This window comes from Bos javanicus, chromosome 21 (genome assembly GCF_032452875.1).
Source record: "Bos javanicus breed banteng chromosome 21, ARS-OSU_banteng_1.0, whole genome shotgun sequence".
Taxonomy (NCBI): domain Eukaryota; kingdom Metazoa; phylum Chordata; class Mammalia; order Artiodactyla; family Bovidae; genus Bos; species Bos javanicus.
In genome coordinates, this window is record NC_083888.1 from 28,510,782 (window position 1) to 28,535,557 (window position 24,776).

General features: G+C 46.2%; 1 protein-coding gene across 1 annotated transcript in view; it reads left to right on the forward strand.

Annotated features, from left to right (window-relative positions):
* The first annotated feature begins 13,616 nt into the window (after window positions 1-13,616).
* Window positions 13,617-24,776, forward strand: part of PCSK6 (proprotein convertase subtilisin/kexin type 6) — a 209,848-nt gene continuing 198,688 nt past the window's right edge. The window contains exon 1 of the mRNA XM_061394654.1: window positions 13,617-13,897. The gene's annotated coding sequence lies outside the window, so the exon portion shown is untranslated. The remainder of the gene's footprint in view (window positions 13,898-24,776) is intronic.

A 24,776-nucleotide genomic window follows, 5' to 3' on the forward strand; every position in this document is an offset into this window, starting at 1 on the left:
TGGTGCTGAGTGGAAATAAGAAACAAACAAGGCCAACAGAATCATATTAATCATGTAAATTTAAAATATGGCGCTGTGTGTCAACAGATGAGTGGATAACCAAGCCGTGGTTTCAAAACACCGTGCTACTGTGTGCTAAGTCGCTTAGTCGTGTCTGAATCTGCGACCCTATGGACTGTAGCTTTCCAGGCTCCTCTGTCCATGGGATTCTCCAGGCAAGAATACTGGAGTGAGTTGCCATTTCCTTCTCTAGGGGATCTCCCCAACCCAGGGATAGAACCTGCATCTCCTATGTCTCCTGCATTGCAGGCAGATTCTTTACCGCTGAGCCCCCTGAGAAGCATTCACTGCACTACTCCTCAGCCCTAAGAATGAGGGAAACTCTGGCACCTGCTATGATGTGCATGAACTTAATACATTGTGCTCAGTGAAAGAAGCCGGTCACAAAAGAGCAACGACTGTGAAGTTCCACTTAGGTGAGGTTCCTGGAGGTGGTATAGTCATGTCCGACTCTTTTTCGACTCCATGGACTGTAGCCCTTTAGGCTCCTCTGTCCATGGGATTTCCAGGCAAGAATATTGGAGTTTCCATTTACTCCTCCAGGGGATCTTCCTGACCCACAGATCAAACCCAGGTCTCCTACACTGCAGGTGGATTCTTTCCTGTCTGAGCCACCAGGGAAGCTCTAGGTGAGGTCCCCATAGCAGTCAAAGTCCTAAGGACAGAAAGTAGATGGAGGGTGCTGGGAGCTGGAGAGGGAGAGAATGGGAAGTGAGTGTTAATGGGTGCAGAGTGTCATTTGGGGAAGATAGAGTTCTGTGGATGGATGGTGGTGATGACTGCACATGCAACCAGTTAAGTGAATGTACTTAACACCTCTGAAATGTACACTTAAAAGGAGTTAAAATGGTGTGGCTTTCCTGGTGGTCCAGTGGCTGAGACTCCACGCTCCCCAATGTAGGGGGCATGGGTTCAATCCCTGGTCAGGGAGTTAGATCCCACAGGCCACAATTAAAGATCCTGCTTGCCACAACTCAGAACTGGCACAGCCAAATACATTTTTTTTTAAGTAGTTGAAGCAGTAAATTTTATGTTAGGTATATTTTACCACAATAAAAAAGTAAAATCTAAAAAAATTTTGATGAAGATAATAAAAGCGCTGTGTTATATACACGGACGCATACCAATAAAAGGACGCACATTCAGTTTGCTGGGAGGGTGAGGACATAAAAAGGAATAAACAGACAAATAAGCCAAAGGGCTGCAATGCAGGGCAGACAATGACCTCTGCCCTGTCCAGAGAGGACACTCACGTCCTCACCAGGGAGGGAGAGGGCGACTGGCTGGGGAGACTGGATTTTCCCAGGAGCAGCTTTGCCAAAGGCAGGGGCTCCCTTGTACCCACAGAGCCAACAGCCCTTCCAACCCCCAGCCCCACCAACACCTTTAATGCTGTCCACGGTTCCCTTCTCCTCTGCTCTGCGGCACTCGAAGCCTGTCCTTGCCTTGCTGGCCACCTGGGGCCACCCCTTCCCCCACAGCCACGGTCAGTACACACTCCTGCCTGCTGGTGGGGGACTCGCAGCTGGCTCATGCCTGCAGTAGGTGTTCAGTGTGTTTCTGTTGGGTGACAATGAATGAATGATGGGGTGACTGAAAGGAGAGGCATTTTTAAAGGGAGACCCAGTGGGTGGAGGATCACCTGGAGGAAATGATCAGAACCCTAGAGGCGCTGGGGGCCGTAGCCTTAGCCCAGGGCCTGCCCAGGTTGTATCCAGGCCTCTGCTACTTATGCCCAGGCCTGCTGGGGGTCCTGCCCAGCCCAGTGCCCCCTCCCAGGGCTCAGGAAGAGCTCCTTCTGGCCCTTTGGGTTTTTGTAGAAGGAAGCAGGGGTTGGCCTCCCACCAGGAGAGCTGATTCCCCCGATGTGAGAAGGCCATTCTGATGCTGGACAGCCTAAAATAAAAATGCCCAGCACCATCTCAGTGACCCTGGATGTTTCTCAACCCTGTGACCCCTCTTTGCTGAAGACAAATTACTACTGACCAGTGTCATGCTGATCAGATTCTTTCTGTGTTTCTTTCTGGTTTCCAGCTGTCAGAACCGTGCTGTGCGCAGAGAAAACCTTCTTCCAATACTTTACACACTCTCATGTCTTTTTTTCAGGGTATAAAACTATATTCATTCTGTGAAACCTGGGATTAAGTCTTCACGCAAACATTGGCTGTAACAATTGAAAAGTGACTTCACCAAGGACTGATGTGCAGGCCCCAGTCTGCCTACAGATCTGTCACAGTGGAACACTGCTCAGCGCTTCGTCCTTCACAATAAATGGCCAGGTGTGCAAATAGCCTCAGAGTTGTCCAGAGGTCAAGGTCAGCTGTGGTTTGGGCAGGGTGGGCAGTGACTGGCCAGGGGGTGTCTCGGTCTGTGGGTCTACGGTTGGGCAACTCCACAATCGATGCCCTGGATGATGAAATGGGGAGTTTGGCAGCAGCCCTTGGTCCTGAGCTGGAATTTCACGTGCAGGTGACCCCAAGAGCCACAGTCAGGGGGGAGGAGGCGGGGCTCCAGGAGGTCTCTGTGGAGAGCCTTAGGGATGATGGAAAATAGGGGTGGGGGTGGGGGAGGGTGGGTATAAGGCTTGAGGTGAGTGCATGATCTGTCACTCCTGGCCTGATTGATCCAGACTCGGTCAAGATAACCACGCTGGTGGAGACCAGGCAACTGCAAGGTGGGAGCCACGGAGAGAACACTCCAGAAAACAGGCTGGCTTGTCATCTCCGGGAAGAAGCCGTCCTGCTTGGTGTCCCGAAAGGCCCAAGTGTGAGCTGGAGGGCTTTCAAGCAAGCCTGGGATTCTTTTCACAAGTTAGAGGTTCTCCATTTGCGAGCACCTGCCCCCGGCTATGCGCCGGGAGTCTCCAAGGACACCCCCTGGGACAGCGCACGAGTCCAGGAGGACAACCCAGCCAGGGCTGCGGGGCGCAGCTGCCCACGCGAGGGGCCTCCGGCCAGCCAGGAGCCGCCTCCCAGGCCCAGCTGCAGGGCTGGGTTTCCTGCAGAGCGCGATTCTGGAGCCGGGCCGCTAAGCCCGTGACGCGTGTTTATGGTTCTCACTGCCCCCGGGGACAGCTGCAGGCCTCTCCGCCCGGCCAGGGCCTGGTCAAGGGCTGTTGGAGCTGGAAACCCTGGCAGCTGCTAATCCCCTAAAGCCTCCCCGGCTTTGAGCAATCGGAGCTGTTTGTTCTTCTCAGTAAACAGCTGTTCTCCCAGTGACTGCCCAGATCGTGTTAAATATTAACAAAGCTGCCTCCACAGCCCCTCGCTGGGCGTCTGCTTTAAATATTTAAGTAATTGCCTTTCGGTCCCTGAGTGACTTTGGCTCAAATTGCTCCGTCACCGCACTTGCCTTCGGGTTTATGGAGCATCGGGAAGTGCCAGCGCTCCTGTTCTCTCTCCTCTGCTGTCTGTCCCCTCCGGACATCACTCAGGCCCTGGGTCAGATGTGAATGGCCAGAGTGCGCCCCGTCTCCCTCTCACATGTGTGTGTCTGTGCATGTTTGCATGCTCATGTGTGCGTGCGCGCGCATTCTTGTGTGCATCTGTTTATGTGCGCACGGGTGCTCAGGTGCGCGCTTCTGCGATCTGTCCTCTCGGGGGCCGGGCATCTCCGTCCTAGTGCACTTTGACCTCTAAGCCGTACTCTAGTTTGCTCTTCATCCGCGTCAGGGTTCATCTGAGACCTGTGACTCCTCTGCTGAAGGCTCACTGCGAAGATCAGGAAAAAGGACTAGGAGTTCAGAGAGCAGCCTCCGCACCGCTGCCGGCAGAAAGGGGCACAGAGCTCAGGGCTCCTGGGAGCTCGGGCTATGCCGTAGTTTCTGTGTCCGCATGGCCTCTGGTCATAACCACACGCCTTTGGAACGTCCTCCCAGAAACCACAGATTCACTTGGATTCAGCTGTGGATCTGGCTCCAAACAGGCACTATGGGGGAACCACAAGGCAGTGAGCTTCTCTAGCTTCATCCTTCCTTGGCTGAAGGTTGGGGATGAAACCACTGAAGGTCTCCATAGAAAACGTGGAAAATTCTGGCCCCTAGCTGGGGTCTTCTATCCCCGCAGGAGCCGACAAATTTGTTGGATAACAAATTGGCATCCGTCTCCAACGTGGGCTGGACATTTCTCACCTAGTTTTGTGGCATCACCTGTCCTACGGCTGCTTCCCGTGGGCAGAGCCTGTTGTAGGCGCGGCCAGCAGCACTTGAGCCTGTGTGGGAGTCACGGGCCCCAACCATGCTGGCATCTCTGCTTCTCACGCCCCTCCTTCCTAAATGGAGAAAATAGAATACCTGTCTCTTAGTATTCGGAGATTACAGTAGACCCCATCTGTGAAGCGTGGTGCCTGGACACGGTGAACCAGCAACATAAGCGCTGGAGCCACAGCCATGACCACAAGCTGGAAAGAAGCATTGCGTGGGTGGAGCAGGAAGTGTCTAGGTTGCACATGGGGGTCACTGGTAGACAATGAGCTGGCTGCTGTGGTCCAGGCTGGCCTGGAAGTGGGGAGCATTAGCAGTCAAAAATTTTGAAAAAAAGAAAAACACGAAATGATTCTATAAGCTGGAAAGCAGGTGGATGGGTATGAACGGAGGAGAAAGGACAGAAGAGTCCAGCCCGGGACATCGCCAGAGGGAGGCTGCAGGCTGCTGGTACCTCCCTCAACCAGAGGGGCACAGGCTGCGAGCTGGCAGGTCAGGAGGTGGGGGAGGGGAAGGCTGAAAAGTGCAGGACTCATTGGAAATCTGCTTATGAAGTAGCTCAGTCTGGCCATTCCCCACCCCAAGGCACAGAACAACGACAACCTCAGGCCACAAAATGGGCTTTTATTTAGAGACATTGAACAAGCTTTCTGATGTGCAAGAATTAACTCTAAAGCTATGCTTCTCAAAATACGTTCCCTACTAGCAGCATCAACATCACCTGGGAACTTGTTAGAAATGCAGGTTCCAAGGTCCACCCCATACCTGCTGAATCAGAAGCTCTCAGCCTTGCGGCCCACTGGTTGTATTTTAACCAGCCTCCTCCCACCCCACCCCCTCTAGGAGATGAAGGCCACACACTGTAGGCTGAGGATCCCTGATCTAGAACAGAGCTCTTCATTCTTGGCTGCATATTGGAATCACTTTAGAAAATGCTGATGCCTGGGGCCCCACCCCCTAAAAAGATTCTGACTTCATGGGTTTTGCACATTGCCCAGGCATCAGGATTTTTAAGACATCCACCAGCCAGGACAGAGAACCACTCCATTAAGGCCTTCCTGTTTCACACGCATCAGCCGTCAGCCCAATTGCTTAGGCCTGAAGCTTCTCAGCCAGAAGCCCTGTCCACTTAGATCTCACTGTCACCCTCCTCAGCTAAAGGAGAGGACTAGTGGAGTCCAGACTGACCGCAGCCACAGGGGAATCACGTACCAAGCACCCAGGACCACTGGTCTGGAGCTCTGCTCTCAAACATGAAAGGAGGTATAATGGTCCCAGGCACATAAGAGAGACCCGCCATGTGAATGAGAAATAGGAAGATAAGCAAGCCAGCCAGCCCTATAGGAAAAGAAACAACGCAGGGATCACAAGATAATTCCTAAAAATTCTCATATCCTCAAAGGGATATGAGAAGTTATTAAGTCTGTGAAACAAAAACCAATGCTATGAAAAGGAAATAATTACATAATCAAGAAGAAATTTTAAAAATTAAAAATGCAATCTTTTAAACAAAACTTTCAATAAAAGAAAAACTGGGATGCTTCCCAGAAAATAGGATAGAAATGAGAAAAAAAACTGAAAACATGAGAGAGATGGGGAAAAAAGACAAATAGCAATTCAAACCAGGATCTCCAATGTCTGCCTATTACAGTCCCAGAACAAGCAGAGAACAGGGAGGGGAAAGAAGCAATCTCAGATGGACTGAAGGGTATCTCCTCTGAGGTAGGAGCTGTAAGTTGTCAGACCGAGGACACCTACAAGGGTCACTCGGGGTGGATAATGAAATGTCCACACCCAGACACAGCCTCATGAATCTGAGAACATGAAGGATGAAAGGCAGGTGCTGCAAGCATTCAGGGAGAAAATAAACAAATACAAGCGGACTGCCTGTAAAGAAATAAAGCCCGGACCTCCTCAGGGAGGTTGCGTTCTAGAAGACAAAGGCCTTCCAAGGCTTAAGAGGAAATATCTTGAATGTAGAATTCTATACCTGCTGAAACAATCCTCAAAAGGATTTGGACTAACAAAAGCAGTTTGAAAACTTGTAGAAATTCTACAAGCTTTTCTTGTGGAGTTTCCTGAGGAAGTACTCCAGCAAAACAAGGAGGAAAATCAAGAAGGAAGGATCCAAGAAACAGGCTCTTGGTGAAGGGAAGTCCTCAGAGGACATGGATGCAGCAACCTGGGGGACCCCTGGTCAGGAGGTGAGGCTTTCAGGGGGGTCTGGGAGGCTTGTCTCCAGCCAGAGGAGACTCAGTGCATGGGTCAGTGTCCAGTCAGTAAAGCAGAAACTCCTACAGATGTTTCCAACAGAGGGGGTTGAAATGAGGGAACTGCTTTAAGATGTATTGAAAGCAACTTAGAATTTCCAGTCTGACATGAAAGGAGCTTGGAAGTTACCACTCCTGTCTTCACCAAACAGCTGAATGAACTGAAAATCAGCAACTCCCCTTAGACCTACAGGAGAACTGGGGTCACAGCAAACCACTGCCCCAGATATTGGAGAGACAGACAGGTAGATATGGAGAATAGAGGCTCACTGGAGCGGAAGCCTCCAGTGAGTCTGGTGGGTCTGTGGGTCCAGCGCTGAGGCAGAAAGGCCCAAACTGCCCTTTGAGGACTGGAGCCCTGGTGTGGATGAATCTGAGAGGGCTTCAGCCTTTGGTGGGGGTCCACACATTCATGAGCTTTACCTCCACGATCCCTGCAGTGAATTTCAGAGCATAATCTTCTCTTGTGCTTCCAACAGGGGAGTTAGAACAGTAGTCATTCTGGGGACTTCCCTGGAGGTCGTGGTTAGGACTTTGGGCTTCCACTGCAGAATACACCATACATGGATTCAGTCCCTGGTCGGGGAACTAAGATCCCGCATACTGCACAGAGTGGCCCCTTCCCCTCCACCCCCCCTCCAAAAAAGTGACAAAAACAGAAAGAGAGAGAAAAGTTATTGTTCAGTTGCTAAGTTGTGTCGGACTCTCTGCGACCCCATAGATTGAAGCACGCCAGGCTTCCCTGTCCTTTACCATCCCCTGGAGTTTGCTCAAACTCATGTCCACTGAATCAGTGACGCCATCCAACCATCTCATCCTCTGCTTTCCCCTTTCTCTTCCTGCCCTCAATCTTTCCCAGCATCAGGGGCTCTTCCAATGAGTCAGTTCTTCGCATAATGTGGCCAAAGTATTGGAGCTTCCATTTTAGCATCAGTTCTTCCAATGAATATTCAGAGTTGATTTCCTTTAGGATTGACTGGTTTGATCTCCTTGCTGCCCAAGGGACTCTCAAGAGTCTTCTCCAGTACTACACTTTGAAAGCATCAATTGTTTGGCACTCAGCCTTCTTTATGGTCCAACTCCCACATCCATACATGACTGCTGGGAAAACCCATAGTTTTGACTACATGGACCTTTGTCAGCAAAGTAATGTCTCTGCTTTTTAATACTAATACACTTTCTAGGTTTGTCATAGCTCCTTTTCTTCCAAGGAGTAAGCGCCTTTTAATTTCATGGCTGCAGGGATTTTAGAGCCCAAGAAAACAAAATCTCCAGGAACAGTATGAAAAAATGAAAGAAATGCAACCATTCTGAAATATTTCCAGAGCATTCTGCTCTTCTTAATAAGGCCTGCCCTCAAGAGAAACTAGTTTGCTAGAGTCTGACCAACTAGGGTTTTATCAGGCCCTAACTGACCTGGGAGGAGAGAAATGTCTAATTCCATCCCCTCCAGCCTTCCTGTCTTATTGGGAGTTGGGGTATTGAGAAGAGCTTGTGAAGGTCACAGCCCAGAGGCACAGACCCTCCAAAAGGCTGAGACCCAAACTGTGGACTATGGGAAGCTTCCCCTCCCCCACACTCGCCAGCCCTTCAGCAGGGCTTCTGAATAACAACCAGAACACAACTAATTAGATGTGCATCTCAGGCTTTATTTTAGAAGCCTCTAGGGAAACTCAAAAGACAAGGAGATGTAAACAAGAACACTAGAGTAAATTTTAGCCCCTGACCCTACAATTATAGGACTTCTAGCCAGATACGCGTGGTGAAGGCCTACCTACATCCCCAGCTCTTTTACCTGATACAGCTGTCTGGCTTTAAGCAAACATTACATGGCATACTAAAAGACAAAAAAAAAAAAAAAGAAACCAAAAAACCACACAGCTTGAAGAGACAGAGCAGGCATCAGAAGCAGACTCAGATATGGCAGAGATGTTGGAATTTCCAGACTAGGAATTTAAAACAACTATGATGAATACACTAAGGGCTCTAATGGAAAAGTGGACAACATGCAGAAATACAAGGATAAGGTAAGCAGAGAGATAGAAACTCTGAGAAAGAATCAATAAGAATCACTAGCAACTGAAACACCAGAACAGAAATGAACAATGCCTTTGATGGGCTCATTAATAGACTGGATGTGGTCCAGAAAAGAGCTGGTAAGCTTGAAGGAGTGTCAATAAACAGTTCTCAAGCTGAAATGTAAAGAGGAAAAATAAGGATTGAAGGACAGAGGCACAGATATGGGGAGTGGATGTCACCCAGTGTGTTAGTCTTCTTGGGCAGCCGTGACCATATGTTGGGGGCCTTACACAGCACTTATTTCTCACAGTTCTGGAGGCTGGAAGTCCAAGATCAAGGTGTTGGAGGTCTGGGGACTTCCCTGGTAGTCCAGTGGTTAAAAATCCACCTTCCAATGCAGAAGACATGGGTTTGATCTGAGGTTGGGGAACTAAGATCCCTCATGCAGTGGGGCAACTAAGCCAACGTATCACAAGAGAAAGCCCATGCACCGCAATGAAGATCCAGCACAGCCAAAAAAGAAAAGGTGTTGGAAGTTTGGTTTCTGGTGAGGACTCTGTGGTTTTCAGACAGCTGTCTTCTCCCCATGTCCTCAGATGACATTTCCTCTGTGTGTGTGCAGAGAGAGAGAGAGACAGACAGACACAGAGAGAACTCCGGCATCTCCTCCTTCTCTTGTAAGGAGACAGGCAAGTAGGGTAAGGTCTCCATCCTATGGCCTTACCAACCTTAGTTACCTCCTTAAACGTCCTGTCTCCAAATACAGGGCTTCAACATATGAACTCAGTGCGTAACACTCAGAGATCAGTGGCCACAGGGGGCCCCCAGCCCCTTCCAGAACTGGAGGAGTGGAGTGGGAAGTGGGGTGACCCAGGGCACGGGAGCACTACCGCCATTCACTGGGAAGCGGGGAGCTGGCCCCTGGCTAGTGCAGAGTCTGAACACGCAGAGCCCCACCCTCCTGCCAGGCCCTCGACTGTCTGAGGCTTCAGGCACCTGTTGTTGCCAGGTGCTGCCACCAGAGCCAGACCTTGCTGGGGAATACAGTTCACAGGTTTCCAGCCCCGTGGTGCCCATGGGAGTGTAGAATGCCATCCATGTTCCCAGACAGGCGCTGAGTAAATGATCAGCGCAGAACTGAGAAGCTCAAGAATCAGAAGGCAGTTTCTCTTTGTCTACAGGAAAAAAAGAAAGGGTAGTAGAACATTGAGGGAAAAAAACAGAAAGTGGTCTACAAAAGTCAGGCTCTCGTCGTGAATAAACTGAACTCGTGGTCTGATTTTGAGCAAGATGAATATGTGGAAGAGAAAGAATCCTTCGACCTTGAGGCTAAAATCTTTCTCCTTTGTGTGACTTGGGAAAGCCATCAGCCTACTGTAGAGAAGGAAACTGCATGGCTGCGGTAGACAGAGAATGTTGCCTGCCATTTCAGTAAACAGAGGATATTACTGTGGCCACAAAGCCTAAAGCCACCAGGCACTGCAGCTCTCCCCCTACCCCATCCCACCAAGATGCACCTTGAAGGGATTCAGGATGGAGAAAAACAGAATACTGGCCCGAAACAGTTAAAGTTCCTTTCAAAGGAATAAATTCAATAAGCCCAGACTCTTACATCCTCTCAGACATAGAAAAGCACTAAATCATTAACTTGAAATATCTGTTTTTTTGTGATTAGCAATCTTTTGATGTTCAACCTTCCTCCCCCCACCCCAGCAAAAATTCCTATATATCCTGTCTCCTCCCTTACCTCAATGGAACAGTCCCTCCAAGGGAGCTGAGAGGCTGCCATCCCAGCCTATGTTGGTGTAGTTTAGTCACTCAGTTGTGTTCAACTCTTTGCGACCCCATGGACTGTAGCCCGCCATGCTCCTCTCTGCGTGGAAATCTCCAGGCAAGAATACTGGAGTGGGTTGCCATGCCCTTCTCCAGGAAATCTTCCCGACCCAGGGATTGTACCTGAATCTCCTGCATTGCAGGTGGATTCTTTACAGCTGAGCCATAACTTTTAGGCTCTGCTTTTTTATTTTTTCGTTGACACTATTGTGAATACTTTAAGGAGTTGTAAAAATGCAAATGTAGTTTACTTGTTTTTACCTAGATAAAACTTAACAAAGAACAGAAAACTCAATTATGGTTGTCAAACGGAATGTTATAAATCTTTGATGCTGTAAAAGGAAAACGCAGCTGATAAGGGAGAAACAGGGAAGGAAAATGGAGGAGAGGGCAGAGATGCCATGGTGAAAGCTCAATGCTCCTTACAGTGGACAGACAAGCAATGCGTTTCAAGGCTGCAGATGTAAAAAGTATGAAAAATAAAAAATTGTTTTCTGGAGGAGGCAAGGTTAGGGTAAATGAGTGAAATTCTCATTTTAAATACTGTAGAATCAGTAAGTATTGTCTAAAAATGACAAATGAAGAAGTAGATGTATTGGCTTACTACCAAGAGTTGTGATGGTGAATGAATGGATTCTTTTTAAGAATGGAAACAAGGCCAGAACTACAAATCTTTGTCACAGAGTTTGCAGGAGGGGGTCAGCTGCCCTATGGCCTTGGGACAGTTTTGTGCTGTTTTGTTTTTTTGTCCTTTGCCATTTGCTTCTGAAGGTATTTGCATGAGTTTTTATGTTTCCTTGAGCTAAAAGAGGTTGCTAGGGATTTTTCTGGGCCTGTTTGTCTTACTGTAACCACCACAAGACTGTGTGTATCTTCACAAATTAGATGTGGTTTGTTTAACTTCTCAAATGAAGACTTTTGCCCAAGGGCATGTTTGCCTTCTCTTTCTTGCTTGTTCAGGGCGGGGAATCAGGCTTGGGTACAGCTTCAAATGCCCTCTGCATGCTGAGCTGGCTGTCCTCAGGCTCCACTGCTCCCTGCAAAGCTGTGGCCAGGCGAGCAGCTGGGAGGCGCTAGACCAGGTCTTGCCGAGCACAGAGGCCAGAGAGCTGGGTGCTGGCAGCCAGTCCTGGGCACTGCAGAGCACTCATATCCCCAGACCCCCAGGAATATGAATGTTTCCTCCCTTCCAGTGTCCCCTTCCCTCTGACCGGCTAATGGTGCCACGACCTGCACTGTGGGCAGTGGTCCCTTTGCCACCCCTGCTTGTAAGGGGCCTCCTGTGCCACCAGCTCCATGCGGGCAGGGCAGCCTCAGGTCTCCAGCATCTCCTGTCTCAGCACCCCTGCCAGAAGCCCTCCTCCCACTTCCAGGGCCTGTGGGCAGGACTTTCAGGTACCTGTTTTGTTACCCGGCATCTGCATGCCAGCCTGTTCGCTGGCATTTTCAGGACGTTGCTCATCCCTGTCCACTACCCCTGATCTTGCTGTCACTCCAGGTACTGGCCTAATAATCCTTCCAGCCCTGAGTCCCCTGCCCCCTTTCACTTCAGTACAGACCATCAGGTAAACTCCTGGATCTGTGCTATAAACGGGACAGACAAGATGTGAGGACAGGATGGCTCTCCTCAGCAAGCACTTACGGTGTGCTTGACGCTGCTCAAGGCATTTTACGTCTCTGAACTCATTTACTCCTTGGAGCTCCAATTTTATCTCCTTTCTGTAGATAAGGCTCTGGATGCACAGAGAGGTTAAGTGACTTGCCCAAGATCACACAGCCAGGAAGGGAGAGAGAAGGGATTTGATTTCAGGCTCTAGGGTCCAGACTCTCAATCTTTACACTCTACTACCCCTCCTCGAAGGTTGTTGCTGACCTTGGCCTGGGGTAAAGACGAATTCCATCGGATTGCCATCTTACCTGAGGCCTGGAACCAAGGAGAGGGTACAGACAACCTCCTGGTGTCCCTATGATGGCCTGGATATTGAAATGTTATGGCGTCACTGTCTCAGTGGACATGAATGTGACCCAACTCCAAGAGACAGTGAAAGACAGGGAAGCCTGGCGTGCTTCAGTCCACAGGGTGGCAAAGAGTCGGACACGACTAGTGACTGAACAACAACATCTCTGTTAGGTTGCCCCGAGCTAGTGGCTCAGAATGACAGAAATCTGTTGTCTCACAGGGTCTGCAGGCCAGAAATCCCAGGTAAGCCCTGCGGGGCAGCTACAGCCCTTCAGCCTTTGCCTCCATCACCACCTGGTGTTCTGCGTGAGTGACTGTTTCCTCTTCTCATATGTACCACAGTTGTATTGGATCAGGAACCACCGTCATTCAGCATGACCTCACTTGAACTTGATCATGTCTGCAAAGACCTTGTTTCCCAATAAAGGACACATTTACAGGTACTGGGGATTAGGACTTGAACACATCTTTTATGGAAACAGTTCAGCCCACGATACAGTTGTCTTTGCCCTGTGTTGTTCTTCGTGTGTGATAGATAATGAGCATAATTTTCAAAATGTCTGCCAATGCCCACTCAAGCATATTATGTAACCTTCTTTTTTTTTGGCAGTGATTTTTTTTCTAAGGGGAGGTTTACTTATCCCTCACTGATGACTGTGTACTGCTCTCTGGTGAGTCCCTGGAATGGGCCACTAAGTGAGGGTCTACAGCTTTTCGTGGGAAAGAATTCAAGAGCGAGACTAGTAAAGGGAAAGCAGGTTTACTGAGAGAGACACACTCCACAGACACAGTGTGGGCATCTCAGAAGGCTAGAGGCAGCTGGGAAATATGGAGTGGTTAGCTCTTGCTGCTGCTAAGTCACTTCAGTCGTGTCTGACTCTGCGTGACCCCAGAGATGGGAGCCCACCAGGCTCCCCGTCCCTGGGATTCTCTAGGCAAGAACACTGGAGTGGGTTGTCATTTCCTTCTCCAATGCATGAAAGTGAAAAGTGAGAGGGAAGTCGCTCAGTCGTGTCCGACTCTTCGCGACCCCATGGACTGCAGCCTACCAGGCTCCTCCGTCCATGGGATTTGCCAGGCAAGAGTACTGGAGTGGGGTGCCATTGCCTTGGGTAATTTCACAGGCTAACTACTGGGAGAAAGCGGGTGGATTTCCAGGCTTTGGGGCCCCACCCACTTTTGGCCTTTTATGGTTCCCCGGAACTGTCATGGCGCCTGTGGGCACGGCTTAGATGCTAATATATTACAATGAGCGTATAATGAGGCAGACCTTCCACCAGAAGTCCAACCTTCCACCATATTGGGCCCATTCAGGCTCTGCCAGCTTTAGGTCAAGTCGCCCACTGCCTTTTAGCGGCCGTACCCTACCCCTTCCATCTTGTTTCACTGGAAGTTGAGGAGCAGTTAGGAGACACACTGTGTAGAGCCAGCGGCCACCTGGGGCCCATGTGAAGGCGGACGGCACCCAGGCGTGGGGCTGCCGGAGACACCCTCAGGACCCAGCTGAGGAGGAGCCAGGACCGCCCGCCTCTGGAGCCCCCGCGAACCTGTGAGGTAAGGAAGCCTGCCCGCTGCCGGACAGTGGTCACTGGGGTCGGGCAGTGCAGTCCCTGTTGGTCCAGTGGCGCCCGCCCCCCGTCCCAGTGACCAGCGCCTGTGAGCTAGATCTGCCACTAGGCTCGCCCACAGGGGCTCCTTGGGTTCTGGGCTTGGGGTGGTAGCCGAGTGGGGAGCTGGCTGGCCTCACTCAGGGCTTCCTGGCTGAAGGAGATCAGTGAGCTGGTCTGCCTCGCGGCCAGAGCTTCCCAAGGGTTTCCTTCCTTTCAGGGTAGACGGCCTGCGGGGCTCCGCCCTCGCCTAATTCCCCGCCTCTGCCAACGGGGTGCCTCCCCCACCCCCACCCCGCTCCACCCCCCTCACTCCGTGTCCTGGCGATGTGACTTCTTGTCATGTGCGGGCCTCGTGTCCTCAGCCTGAAAACACTGGCACGAGGTCGCCTTTGTTTTATCCATCTAATTTCGGGAGGTGTGGCTCCTGTCCGGGATTACGTGCGGAGCAAGGATGCTCTGAGCGGTCCCCCGGGAGGGTGTAGGACAGGCGGAAAACTCGGGGAAGAGCCAAGCCTCGCAGAAGGTGGCTGGCCTCCTGGGTCCCCGTCAGGATATGAAAAGTTCTCTGTCAGCGGTCCTGTTATGAGGGCGCCCTGTTATGAGGGCGCCCTCTGCACCCGCGGAAAATGTCGCTAAACAGGGTTTTGTTTGCGATTTAAAAGAAATAGAACGCTTGGAGCATTTGGGTTTGGTGAACAAAGAACACAAAGATGTGGGATTTCCTTGGGGTCCGTCCACGCCCAGCCAGGTTCCCGCGGCGGCTGGAGGGAGCGGTGGGTACCCAGATCCCTTCTTCCTTGCGCCACCCCTACCCCCGGGGACTGTCCCTGGAGCTGAGTTCTGCCTGTTGACTGCTCTGGCATTTCTGTTGTGCTGGTTGGTTGGTTGGTGGGGTGGCTGCTGCGGGCCTGGGGCCGTGGTGCGTGGGCTTCTATCCCCAGCTCGGCTGTATTTATAGGAAGAGAATTAAAGCCAAAGTAACTGCCATGGTAAATGTCCATACCCTTGGCTCCCACCAGACCTACTAGTCGAACTGGAGCCTGAGTCAGTTCCCAGGAGGATAAACTTAATATTAGTGATAATAATACTTTGCACTTGGTCTAGTGAAAATATTTTGAGTACGGTGGAGGCAAGGATATGAATGTTTGCTTGGCGCTATTTATCAGGAAGTGCTTCTGCTTGTTTATTATGTTAGGGCTTTGTATACAAAACTATTTTTTTCCTCTCTCACCACCGGGGGCCACATTTCTTGCCTTTTGCTACATCCAAAGTTTAACAGGAAGTTGCCGTTCATATTTAAATCATATGTTTTTAAAACATCTGTAAATAGCTGAAGACAGGAGGGCTGAAAGGTGTGGAGTTGTTTAATATTCTCCCTGACAGATATTTTTGCACTTGAAATTAAATCTCAGTGGTTGTGAAACAGGAAATTTGAAAGCACCTAGTCCCAGAGATGATGACATTTTAATGCTTATTCATCTTTGAACCTCTGGGGGTTCTGAGATACTCAGGGAATAAGGATTCTGAGGGAAGGAAGTGACTCTGAGGAATTATTCTTACTTGTATTCAGACATATTACAGGAGAGCAGGAGCTAACCTGGGAAAAGCAAGTGCATATTAGTCTTCTTCCCGAGTTGACAGTGGGGAGAAAAAAAGACCCTTTATGTATTGCACGGTAGCTGTCTTCTCTCCAGTAATTATGAAGAGTTTTCTTGCAGATTCTTAACTTCCTCCGGGAGCCATCTCCTGGGTGTGTGATACATCACCTGTGGGGGACTCTGGTGTCAGTGAGGCAGCACCCAGTGATGACTGGGGGCTGTGCAATCGCAGCAGCAGGTCCCTCGGACAGGGTTGGGGCGCTCCATCTTTCCAGCACAGCCTCAGGTGATGTGTTATTCACAGGATAGAACCTCCCCAGAGACCAGTGTGCTCTGACTCCAACTCAGATGAACCCAAGATGCATCTTCCGGTTGCTTATTGGGTCTCTGTGGCAGTGATTCAGTATCTTATAATCCTTCGGAGTCACAGATCTTGCTACAGCAAATCTGGCTTCAGATCCAGGAGACTGTAACCCCCACAGACCAGCAGACATCAAGTCTGGGCACCACAGACCCATGGCACCGGCTAGCTCAAGAACTTGGAAGGTCCTTTGACTCCTACTTAGATGTTTCTCTAAGTTAAGGAAAAACCAATTATGTGTTTATTCTGCAGAAGCTTAAGGGCTCATAAAACTAGGGGAAAACAGACTTCTGCTTTAAGATGGTGGATTTTTCACAAGGATTTTTCTTTTTCCTCCCAAATCTCAATAAAGAGATACAAAACTAAAAAATTTCCTTAACAGGAAGGGGGAGTAGAAGAAGGGGTTATAGGCAAAGAAGACATTAAAGTGGATACAGAGAGATGGAAAAGGCTAGATGACAGATGGGAAGAAGCCAAGGATGGCTGTGCCCATTCCAAGAACATGGCAGTGGGGCTTACAACAGTGGCCAGTCCTCCCAGCAGAACACAGAGAGACTGGAAAGTGAACAGGGGCATCAGACAGGATGTTTAATTGAAGGTTTATCAACAGAACAGTTGTGTCAATTAGTCTCTAGCCTAAAACCCTACCCACTTCACCAGGAGAGACCAGCAATCAGGTATTTACCCCTGAGTGAACTGAAAAACCAGAAGACTCCTCCTAAAGGCAGTTGACCAAGGAGATCCAACAGTCTCAGTGTGGGTTTTGGGGACTTCCTGTTCAGATATCAAAGAATGCTCCGAAGAGCACCAGCAACCTACCGGTGAACCCTAAAGCAAAGTCTACTGGTGCACATGGCTAAGCCCATGCATGATTCTTGCCTCCAAGCCTTTATTAGCTCAGGGTATGGCTTGTTGATGAGACACAACATGCCAGCTACAGTAAACATGTTCCTTCAATCTCAGATATGAACAGAGGACTAAAGATAACCAGACACATGGGGAAAGCTGGCCATCTGAAAGAAAAAGACCAAGAAAACTAAACAGAATAGCTGACCCCATAAGATTAAAATCACAACCCAGGGATGAGAGAGAACCTGACTAATCTAGTGATTAGGTTGGTGCAAAGATAACTGTAGTTTTGCATTGTTGAACTTTGCTGTTTGATATTGGAATATATCCTTAAGTAAATGTGGTTATGTTATATATCATTTTAATGTGCATTTCTCACTCTATGTTTTTTTTACTAATGACTTACCACTTGTTTATTTTATATATTTTAGACTAGGGAAATGATGTTAAATGAAAAGCGAATTTGAGTGAGTTTCCTATTCGAGTTCAGAATGGGTCATAAAGCAGTAGAGCAACTTGCAACATCAACAGCGCATTTGGCCCAGGAACTGCTAATGAATGTTACAGTGCAGTGGTGGTTCAAGAAGTTTTGCAAAGGAGATGAGACCCTTGAAGATGAGAAGCACAGTGGCTGGCCATCGAAAGTTGACAATGACCAATTGAGAGTTATCATCAAAGCTAATCCTCTTATAACTACATGAGAAGTTGCCAAAGAACTCAACATTGACTATTCTACAGTAATTTGGCATTTGAAGTAAAGTGGGTGCCCCGCGAGCTGACTGCAAATCAGAAAAATTGTTTTGAAGTGTGGTCTTCTCTCATTCTATTCAACAACAAACAAACCATTTCTCTTTGGATTGTGACGTGCAACAAAAAGTGGATTTTATATGATAACCACTGATGACCCCTCAGTGACTGAACCTAGAAAAGCACTTCCCAAACTTGCACCAAAAAAAAGTCATGGTCACTGTTTGTTGGTCTGCTGCCCATCTCATCCACTACAACTTTCGGAACCCAGGTGAAACCATTATATCTGAGAAGTATGCTCAGCAAATCGACCAGATGCACCCAAAATTGTTATACCTGCATCTGGCATTGGTCAACAGAATAGGCCCAGTTCTTCACCATGACAATGTCTGACCACACATTGCACAATCAACACTTAAACATTGAACGAACTGGGCTACAAAGCTTTGCCTCATCTGCCATTCTCACCTGACTTCTCACTAGCGGACTAGCATTTCTTCAAGCATCTTGTCAACTTTTTGCAGGGAAGATGCTTCCACAACCAGCAGGATGCATAAAATGGTTTCCAAGAGTTTGTTGAATCCTAAAGCATAGATTTTTAACCTTCAGGGATAAACAAACTTATTTCTCGTTGGCAAAAATGTGTTGATTGTAGTGGTTCCTATTTTGATTAATAAAGATGTGTTTGAGTATGGATATAATTATTTAAAATTCATGGTCCAAAACCAAAATTACGTTTGCACCAATCTAATAGTATCTTCAGAGAAATTTGGGTGAGATTTTGCATCCACAAAATCAGAACTGGTTGCTATGAAAAGAGAATCAGAAGCAGTGGTTTTTGTTTGTTTGGTTTCTGGCTTAGAGCAGCAGCAGCAGTCCTAGAGGCTGGAAATCAGGTGTTGGCAGGGCTGTGTTCCTTCTGAGGGCTCTAGGGGAGAATCATGAGGCTTTTGGAAGCTAAGCATTCGGACAGAGGGCTGAGAGACAAAGCTGAGGAGACCATTTGGATGTGAAACACAGGGACGAAGAGATTTAAAATATAAGAGAAAACATAAGGGACCTATAGCATTACTCCAAGAGAGCCCCACCCAGGCTATCCATTTTTAGACAGAAGATGGAGAGAAGAATATTACCAAAAAAAAAAAAATGCAAACTTTTTGTTCTTTCTTTTAAAAATTTTATTAAAATATAGTAGATGTATAATGACTAACAAATTTTTAGATTTGTTAGTCGCAAGTATGTAGTAATTTAGTTATATGTATAAACTATATAGATATATATTCCTTTTTCTACATTCTCTTCCATTGTAGGTTATTACAAGATATTGAGTGAGTATAGTTCCCTGTGGTATACAGTCAGTCCTTGTTATGTATTTCATATATTTGTAGTTGTTGTTTAGTTGCTAATTCATGTCTGACTCTTTTGCGACCCCATGGACTGTAGCCTGCCAGGCACCTTTGTCCGTGGGATTTCCCAGGCAAGAATACTGGAGTGGGTGGCCATTTCCTTCTCCGGGGGATGGTCACAACCCAGTGGTTGAACTCACATGTTCTGCATCTGCATTGGCAGGTGAATTCTTTACCACTGAGCCACCCGGGAAAGCCCGCATTTATATATAGTAGTGTGTATGTTTTAATCCCCAGCTCCTAATTTATCCCTCTCCCCCATCTCCTTTGTTTTCTATATCTGTGAATCTGTTTCTGTTTTGTAAATAAGTTAATTTACATCCTTTTTAAATTGCACCTACAGCTTATATCATATGTTAATTTGTCTTTCTCTGTTTGACTTGCTTCACTTGGTGTGATAATCTTGCATGTTGCTGCAGTGGCATAATTTCGTTCTTTTTTATGGCTGAGTAATATTCTGTTGTATCTATGTACCACATCTTCTTTATCCACTTATCTGTTGATAGACATTAAAATGGTTTCCATGTTGTGGGTACTGTAAATAGAGCTGCAGTGAACTTTGGGGTGTATGTACCTTTTCAAATTATGGTATTCTCCAGATATATATGCCCAGGGGGGAGATTGAAAGATCATATAGTAGCTCTATTTTTAGTTTTTTAAGGAACCTCCATACTGTTCTCCATACTGACTTTACCAATTTATATTCCCACTGACAGTCTAGGAGGGTTCTGTTTTCTCCACACTGTACCTAGCATTTACTATTTGTAGACTTTTTTATGATGGCCATTCTGATCAGTGTGTGTGAGATAATACCTTATTGTAGTTTTGGTTTCCATTTTCTAATAAGTAAAAAATTGAACATCTTTTCATGTGCTTTTTGGCCATCTGTATGTCTTCTTTGGAAAAATGTCTTTTTAGAGCCTCTGCCTATTTCTTTTTTATTGGGTTTATTATTTTTTTATGTATATCCTGCAAATTTACCAAATTCATTGATGAGCTCTAGTAGTTCTCTGGTAGTGTTTTTAGGATTTTCTATGCATAGTATCCATGAAATTAAAAGACACTTACTCCTTGGAAGAAAAGTTATGACCAACCTAGAGAGCATATTGAAAAGCAGAGACATTACTTTGCCAACAAAGGTCCGTCTAGTCAAGGCTATGGTTTTTCCTGTGGTCATGTATGGATGTGAGAGCTGGACTGTGAAGAAAGCTGAGAGCCGAAAAATTGATGCTTTTGAACTGTGGTGTTGGAGAAGACTCTTGAGAGTCCCTTGGACTGCAAGGAGATCCAACCAGTCCATTCTGAAGGAGATCAGCCCTGGCATTTCTTTGGAAGGAATGATGCTAAGGCTGAGACTCCAGTACTTTGGCCACCTCATGTGAAGAGTTGACTCTTTGGAAAAGACTCTGATGCTGGGAGGGATTGGGGGCAGGAAGAGAAGGGGAAAACAGAGGATGAGATGGCTGGATGGCATCACTGACTGGATGGATGTGAGTCTGAGTGAACTCCGGGAGTTGGTGATGGACAGGGAGGCCTGGCGTGCTGCGATTCATGGGGTCGCAAAGAGTCGGACACGACTGAGCGACTGAACTGAACTGAACTGAACTGATGCATAGTATCATGTCATCTGCAGACAGTGACAGTTTTATTTATTCTTTTTGAATTTGGATTCCTTTTATTTTTTCCTTCTTTGATTGCTACAGCTTCAACTTACAAAAGTATGTTGAATAAAAGTGCTAAGAGTGGACATCTTGTCTTGTTTCTGATCTTAGAAAAAATGCTTTCAGCTTTTCATCTTTAAGTATGATCTTAGCTGTGGGTTTGCATATATAACCTTTATTATATTGTGGTAAGTTCCCTCTATGCTTACTTTCTGGATAGTTTTTTTTATCATAAATGGATGTTGAATTTTATCAACAGGTTTTTAATGCATCTATTGAGATGATCATATGGTTTTTAATTCTTCAGTTTGTTAATGTGGTTTATAGCACTGATTGATTTGCAAATATTGAAAATGGAAATATTTGAATATTTCTAAATATTTATAATATTTCTTAATATTTCTAAATATTGAAAGTCTTTGCATCCCTGGGATATATCCAGTTGATCATGGTGTATGATCTTTTACATGTGTTGTTGGATTTGGTTTGCTAGAATTTTGTTGATGATTTTTGCATCTATGTTCATTGGTTATATTGGCCTGTAAAACACAGAAAAAGTGTTATCTTTGGTTTTGGTATCAGGGTGATACTCTCCTTATAGAAGGAGTTTGGAAGTGTTCCTCTCTCTGCAATTTTTTGGAGTAGTTTCAGAAAGATAAACTCTTCTCTGCTTGTTTGATAGAATTCACCTGTGATGCCATCTGGTCCTAGACTTTTGTTTGTTGGTAGTTTGTAAATCACAGATTCAGTTTCAGTACTTGTAATTGGTCTGTTGATATTTTGGTTTCTTCTTGGTACTTCTTGGGAGATCATACCTTTTTAACAGTTTGTCTATTTCTTCTAGGTTATTCATTTTATTAACACATAGTTGCTTGTAGTAACATGGTAGGTAGTCTCTTATGGTCCTTTGTATTTCTGTGGGGTCTATTGTGACTTCTTCATTTCTGAGTTTATTGATTTGAATCCTCTCCTTTTTTTTTTTTTCTTCATGAGTCTGGTTAAAGATTTATCAATTTTGTTTTATCTTTTCAAAGAACCAGCTTTTAGTTTCCTAGATCTTTTCTAGTGTTTTTTAGTTTCTAGTTCATTTATTTCTGCTCTGATCTTTACAATTTCCTTCCTTCTACTAATTTTTTTCCCCCACTCATCTTTCTCTTCTTGCTTTAGTTGTAAGGTTAGGTTTTTTATTTGAGATTTTCTTACTTCTGAGGTAAGCTTGTATTGCTGTAAACTTCCCTCATATAACTGCCTTGCTGCATCTCTTAGAGTTTGGATTATGGGTTTTGGATTGTTGTGTTTTCATTTTCATTTATCTCTAGGAATTATTTGATTTCCTCTTTGACTTCTTCAGTGACCCATTGGTTGTTAAGTAGCATATTTGGCTTCACATTTTTGTGGGTTTTTTTTTTTTTTTTTGCAGTATTTTTTTCTTGTAGTTGATTTCTAATCTCCTGGCATTGTGGTTGGGAAAGTGGACTGATACAATTTCAATTTTCTTAAATTTGCCATGGTTTGCTTTATGGTCCAGCATGTCATCTGTCCTGGAGAGTGTTCTATGTGCACTTGAAAAGGATGTGTATTCTGCTACTTGTGGATGGAATGCTTTCTAAATATTAACGGAGTCCATCTGATCTGATATTTCATTTAAATTCTCAGTTTCCTTATTGATTTTCTGTCTGGATGATCTGTCCATTGATATAAGTGGGATGTTAAGGTCCCTCACTATTACTGTGTTTCTGTCAATTTCTCCTTTTATGTCTGTTGACATTTGCTTTATATATTGATAGGCCCCTATGTAGGGTAAATGTTGGAGAAGGCAATGGCACCCCACTCCAGTACTCTTGCCTGGAAAATCCCGTGGTCGGAGGAGCCTGGTGGGCTCCAGTCCATGGTGTCGCTAGGAGTCGGACAGGACTGAGCGACTTCACTTTCACTTTTCACTTTCATGCACTGGAGAAGGAAATGGCAGCCCACTCCAGTATTCTTGCCTGGAGAATCCCAGGGACAGAGGAGCCTGGTGGGCTGCCGTCTATGGGGTCGCACAGAGTCGGACACGACTGAAGCGACTTAGCAGCAGCAGCAGCAGGGTAAATGCTTATTTACAATTGTCATATCTTCTTTTTGGATTGATTATCATGTAGTGTCCTTCTTTGTTGTGACAACTTCCATTTTAACATCTTTTATTTCTGATATGACTGTTGCTACTCCAGCTTTCTTTTGATGTCCATTTTCATGGAGTACCTTTTTTCATTTCCTCACTTTCAGTGTATGTGTCTCAGGATCTGAAGTGGGTCTTTTGTAGACAGTGTATATATGAGTCTTGGTTTTGTATCCATTCAGCCAGTCTATGTTTTTTGGTTGGAGCATTTAATCTGTTTAAGGTAATTATCGATATGTATGTTCTTATTTCCATTTTGTTAAGAGTTTTGGATTTGTATCAGTACGTCTTTTTTCCTCCTTTCTTCCTCTGTTCTCTTCTCTTGTGATTTGATAGCTATTTTCAGTTTGGATTCCATTTTCATTTTTCTGTGTATATATATCTATTATGGATTTTTGGTTTGTGGTTACCATGAGGTTTTGATATAGCAATCTATGTAAATACATGATTTTTTAAAGTTGCTGATCTCTTAATTTCAAATTCATTTCAAATATCTTGCATTTATACCCTCTTTCTCTTATGTTTACTGGTTTTGATGTCTATATTTGTGTGTATCACACCTTTCCTATGTTTACAATATGTTTGTCTTTACCAGTGAGCTTTCCCATTTAGTTTTCTTGTTTCTAGTTGTGGCTTTTTCTTTTCCACCTAGAGAAGTTTGTTTAGCATTTGTTGTAAAGCTGGTTTGGCGGTACTGAATTCTTTTAGCTTTTGCTTTTCTGTGAAGCTTTTGATTTTTCTTTCAAATCTAAATGAGAGCCTTCCTGTGGAGAGTATTTTGGCTATAGGTTTTTCCCTTTCATGACTTTAAATATATCACTTTAAACATATATATCGATAATTACCCTTTTGGCCTGCAGAGTTCTGCTGGAAAAATCAGCTGATAACCTTATGGGGATTTCCTTATATGTTAAGTGTTCCTTTTTCCTTGTTGCTTTTAATATTTTGTATTTATCTTTAATTTTTGTCAGTTTGACTAATATGTTTCTCAGTGTGGTCTTTCTTGGGTTAATCCTGCGTAGGACTCTCTGTGCTTGCTGGATTGGGTGATTGCTTCCTTTTCCACGTTAGGGGAATTTTTGGTGGGTAACTCTTCAAATATCTTCTCAGGCCTCTTCCCTCTCTCTTCGCCTTCCTGGGACCCCTGTCATGTGAACGTTGGTGTGTTTGACATTGTCTCAGAGGTGTTTTAAACTGTCCTGGTTTCTTGTCATTCTTTTTCTTTATTCTGTTCCGCAGCAGTGGTTTCCAGTGCTCTGTCTGATCACTTATGTGTTCTTCTGCCTCATTTATTTTGCTATTGATTCCTTTTAGTGCATTTTTCATTTCACTTTAATAGTCAACTCTGTTTGGCTGTTCTTCATTTTCTTCATTAAAAACTTTCTGTAACTTCTCACTTTGCACTGCATTCTCTCTCAAATTCTTGGATCGTCTTTACTTTCCTTTACTTGGAACTCTTCCTCAGGTAGATTGCCTGTATCCACTTCACTCAGTTGTTTTCTGGGGTTTTGTCTGAAACATATTTCTTTTGTGTCTCACTTTGTTTAAATTCTATTTGTGTTTTTATGTATGTAGTAGCTTGGCTGTGTTTTTAGATCTTGGAGAAGTAGCTTTCTGTGGGGCATGTCCTATGTATCCCATCGGTCCTCTCCCCTCTCACCTCCCAGGGGCCAGGGACCAGCCGACCCAGGGCGGTTCTGACCTGTGTTTACAGAGTCAGTTCTGCAGTCTGCAGGATAGTAGTCTCCTTCCTTCTGGTGTCTGCCCTGAGATGGGTGAGGCTGACCTAGGGGCGTGTGCAGGCTTCCTGGTGGGAGGGACTGGTGCCTGCCCATTGGTGGGTAGAATGGGGTCTTGGCCCTCTGGGGGAGGACAGAATTGGGCAGGACCACGTCAAGGGGCATGTCTAGAGGAGGCTGAGGGCTCAGAAAGTCTTTCAGCAGCTTGTCTGTTGATGGTGGGGCTGTGTTCCAACCTGCTGATTGTTTGGCCTTAGGAATCTCAGCACTGGAGCCTGCAGGCTATTGAGTGGACCAGGTCTTG